Source organism: Ursus maritimus, unplaced genomic scaffold, assembly GCF_017311325.1.
Source record: "Ursus maritimus isolate PB19 unplaced genomic scaffold, ASM1731132v1 scaffold_2, whole genome shotgun sequence".
Classification (NCBI taxonomy): Eukaryota; Metazoa; Chordata; class Mammalia; order Carnivora; family Ursidae; genus Ursus; species Ursus maritimus.
The window spans coordinates 101,494,993-101,500,082 of NW_024424452.1; positions in this window are offsets into that span (position 1 = coordinate 101,494,993).

The window sequence follows — 5,090 nt, forward strand, 5'->3', positions numbered from 1 at the left end:
AGTTCAAAGCTGAGAACATGTTGAATTGCATACAATTCTCAAGATCTCCTTAATTCCTTCTCTTAAATGATATATCAATTTGGAAAGTAAGTTCCTTTCTCATGAGTTCTGATTCTTTGACGATTGTGTATTATGTAATGCTGGTATGTTTTTGCTATTTTATTGGTTAACTCTGGTATCTTCAACTCAGCATATCTGAAGCAATCCTTGGTTACAGATGAATTTTCTGGAATTAGGAGTGGAGTGGAAGAGAAAAAAATTGAAAAAGATGGAAAACCAGTTCTTTTTGAATAATTTTTTTAGATGATTATTTTTAGAGCAGGGAAGGGTAGAGGGAGAGGGAGACTCTTAAGCAGGTTCCACACCCAGCACAGAGCCTAATGCGGGGCTTGATCTCAACCTGAGCTCATGACCTGAGCAGAAATCAAGAGTTGGACACTTAACCGACTGAGCTATCCAGGCGCCCCAAAGAGAAGAATTCTAAATTTCTACCACATGCAGTACGCTGGATAGAATAAAATCTTGCCAGTATGTTTCCCAGGCTTCCTGCCTCTCCTACTTGGTTGATACTCTCCTTACTCTTTACATCTTGCAGTTAGGACAGGCTTTGCTCTTGTGGAAAGGCTCTCTACCTTTAATGCTAGAGCCTGGCTTGAGGGCAGTGGTTCAGACTTACCTAGCGATGGGAGCTAGAGAAAGAAGGTGTTAAAGGGGGAAAACAAACTTTATTCCTTTATTTTTCTGTTTGAAACCCTACAGAGCATCTGTGGTGTTCTGGCACAGGTGTTTTATAACAACCCAGGAGCTTCTGTGCTGTTTCCTCTGCCTGCCCCCATCTTTGCTGGGTCATTCCTGGTAGTCTTTGAAGAGCCAGCTCGGGTGCCTTCTCTGTAGCCAACTGGGAGTGCTTGGATCGAGCCAGGTCTCCTTTGCCTATCTGTTGTCACACTCAGCACAGTGGGAGGAGATTGTCAGGGGAGTTTTATAGGGAACACCCATACACCTGCCACCTAGTTTCTATTATTTTCCCCCAAGTTTAGCAAATAATAGCAAACGAGGTGGTTTAGATTGTAATAAATGTCTTCTTAAAATACTGACTTGAAGTTTGTAATAAATATTTTAAAACTAATTTTGGTATACTAAAGTAGAGCCCAGAATAAAAGCTAAAATAACCAAATTGTTTTAATTATCAAAATAAATAATTGGAGAAACAAGCAGAGAGAGGGTTTTCCCTAGGTCTTTCCTGGAATAATGGAGTGAGTTGCTCAGTTTCAAGGTTGAAATGCCCATCTTGAAGAGCCCATCTGCTTCCCCCGTTTTTGATGAGTATCTGACACTTGGTGTGAAATTGGCATGTAATCATTTCTGAGTCAGAGTTTGGAAGACGTGTGAGTACAGCTGCTTCTACTATTGAAAGTGCATCTGTTTTCATGTATGAACTGTCTGCAAGTATGAAAGCATGGTCATAGCTCCACCCTGTGGTGTGTTAGTTTTGGTTAAAGCTGTCTAAATTCTCTTCCATCTGTTAATCATGGGTCAGCAAGCTATGCGTAGCTTATGTGTGTAAGTAACTCGTTGGAACACAGCCACATCCTTTCATGTATGTTGGCTGTCTGTGGCTGCTTTCTTGCTACAGTGGCAAACTAGAGTCCTTATAAGAACGACTGGCCTACAACCAGCATAGGAGAAGCAGGATTGAGTCTCAGTGGGTGCTGAAATTGGATTTCTTGAGGACAGGATACATTTATAATAGGTACTTGTTGAATATGGAGTGAATGAATAAATTATAAGCAGATGTGTGTGTATCCAGTTTAAAAGTCTGAAACTTTTCAAAGAAGTTATGAGCTATTTCAGGCATACAAACGTGATTTAAAATATATCCATGTACCATCCCTGTAGCTTAAGAAACCTGCCTCAGGCACTCGAAGCCCCTTGAGCGTAGCTCCCTGATTTCATTCACCTACCTCTGCACAAGAATTAACTATTATCCTGAATTTGATTCTTGGCATTTCCATGTATGTATGGATGTATTTATTTATTTAAGATTTTATTTATTAGAGCACAAGCTGGGGGTGGGGGAGCAAAGGGAGAAGGAGAAGTAGGCTCCCCACTGAGCAGGAAGCCCCGATGCGGGGCTGGATCCCAGGACCCTGGGATCGTGACCTGAGCTGAAGGCAGACACTTAACTGACTGAGCCACCCAGGCGCCCCGTCCTGTATATATGTATGTATGTATTTATAAAAAGATTTTATTTATTTCATAGAGAAAAAGATCACGAGTGCAAACATGAACAGGGGAGGGGCAGAGGGAGAAGCAGACACCCTCCTGAGCAGGGAGCCCAATGCAGGGCTCAGTCCCAGGACCCTGGGAACATGACCTGAGCTGAAGGCAGACACTTAACCAACTGAGCCACCCAGGCGCGTCTTATTTTTAATTGGCCATTTTAATTTGAGATAATTTTAGATTTACAGAAAAATTGCAAAAATAGAGTTTCAGTATACCTTTCTCGCAGCTTTCCTTTATGTTAACATCTTACATAACCATAAAACAATTATCAAAACTAAGACATTCACGTTGGTTATATTAACTCAACTATAGACTTTATTTGAGTCTCTGAGTTTTTCCTGTAATATTCTTTTTCTGTTTCAGGATCTAATACACGATCCCAAATTCTATTAGTTGTCAGGTCTCCTTAATCTCTTCCAATTTGTGACAGTATCTCGGTCTTTCCTTGTTTGTGACCTTGATACTTTTGAGGAGTAATAGTCTGTTATTTTGAAGGACCCCCAGTTTGGGTTTGTCTAGTGATTTCTCAAAGTTCTGCATTATTGGAAAGGACAACACACTGATCTGCCCTTCTCAGTACGTCGTATCAGGGGGGTAGGTGATTTATTACTGGTGATGTTGACCTTGATCCCTTGATGAAGGTGGTATCTGCTGGCTTTTTCCACTGTAAAATTACCATTTTTCCCTTTGTAATAAATACCTTGGGGGGAGATACTTTGTAAATGCATGTTTTGCAAATGTCATGTTTTTTTTAAACATTTGCCCACTAATTTTGCCACGGGGCAGAGATTTTCTGTTTTTTTCTCATACCTTCCACTTGTATTAATTGGAATTTGGTGAGAGCTGCCGCTTTTTTCTCATTTATTTGTCTATTGAGTACTTATTTATGTTAGTATAGATTCATGGGTCTTATTTGGGGGCTATAATCCAGTACTATTACTTATTTGCTTAGGTGGTTCTAACTTTGGCCGTTGGGAGCTCTTTCATGTTGGCTCTTAGGCCGTTTCAACATTGCTTTTTGCTTTTGTTTGTTTTTTAGTCCTTAATTACTTCCTAGCACTACAAGATGCTCCAGGTTCATCTTCTACTTCCTTGCTCAAGCTCTGGAATCAACCTTTTTCCAAGGAGCTCTGGTTCCCTTCATTGGATGATGGTATTTAGAGACCAAAATTCTGGTTCAGAGGTATGCTTGTTGCTACTTGGGTGTTACTGCTGTTAGTCCCTTTCAGAGGATAGAGCTAGGAAATGTATGTAGTATACTAGCCAATGCATATGCACATCTGTATTTCATATCCATAAAACAAAAAACCATGGGTCCCTCCAACTCCAGTCCAGCAACATAGGATTCATTCTAGCCATCTCTGTATTTCTAACAGCAAGAAACCTGACTCTTGTTATCCACAATAACTTGCTTATTCAATCCTAGTTACATATAAGGTGATTTCAGAATTGCTAAACCATACCTCTGTGAAAAACAAATTTGCCAGCTGGAGTACAATGTTTGTTCACAGTTCTTTTTAGTGTCCAGTATTTACTCAAGACATTTTCCAAAGCTATTTAGCCCCACTTCTTTCGTACCCACCCCCTTCAGTGTGGCTATGTGATTCATCAGTAGTACAGTCAGACTCATTTGCTGTAGTATGTGGTCCATCTTTCACATCCTGGTGGATTTTTGGTTTGTTTTAAATTTACATTCAGTAGAATTCACTCTTTGTAGTGTGCAGTTCTGTGGATTTTGACAAATGTCGACAGACAGGTATCCACTGCCACGGTGTGATGTACAACAGTTAACATCACCCCCACAATTTTCTCATGCTGTCTTTTTGTTGTCAACCATTCCCTCCAACCCATGGCAACTGCTGATATGTTTTCTGTCTCTGAGTTTTTCTTTTCAAGAGTTTCATATAAATGGAATTCTACAACATGTAGTCTTGGGTCTGGTTTCTTTCATTTACTAAAGGGCTTTGAAGATTCGTCCATGATGTGTGAATCGATAGTTCGCTCCTTTTTATCTCTGAGTAGTATTCCATTGTGCAGATGTACCATTGTTCATTTATTTATTAGCTGAAGGACATTGGGTTGTTTCCATTTTTTGGCGATTATGAATAAAACTGCTATAAACATTCGCTTACTGATTTTTGTGTGAACATGTTTTTCATTTCTCTTGGTAAACACCTAGAATTACTGGGTCATAAGGTGGGTATATATTTAAATTTACAAGAAATTGCCAAAATGTTTTCCGAACTGACTACCATTTTGTACTTCCACCAGGAACATAAGAGAGTTCTGGCCGCTCTGCATCCTCGCCAGCACTTGGTAGTACCAATTTTTGTTCTTGTTTTTTCAATTTAGCAATTCTAGGTACATAGTGGTGTCTTGTGGTTTTAATTTGCATTTCTCTCATGACTAATGGTGTTGGGCATCTTTTCATATGTTTATTTGCCATCTTTATATCTTTAGAAAAGTGGTTCAAATCTCCACCTATTATTTTTCTTATTATCTGGTTTTGAGAGTTCTTTATATATTGTGGATACAAGTCCTTTGTCAGACATTGTATTTATAAGTACTTTGTGCACCTTTGTCAAAAATTAGTTGTGTGGGTCTGTTTCTGTGTTCTGTGTTCTGTTCCATTCTTCGACATGTCTCCCTTTCACTGGTATCACACTACACCTTTATATTAAGTTTAGAAATTGGGTAGTATGAGTCCCCCAACTTTGTTCATCTTTCTCAAAATTATTTGGCTATTCTAGTTCTTTTACTTATCCCTATAAATTTTACAGTGAGCTTGTTGATATCTACAGAAA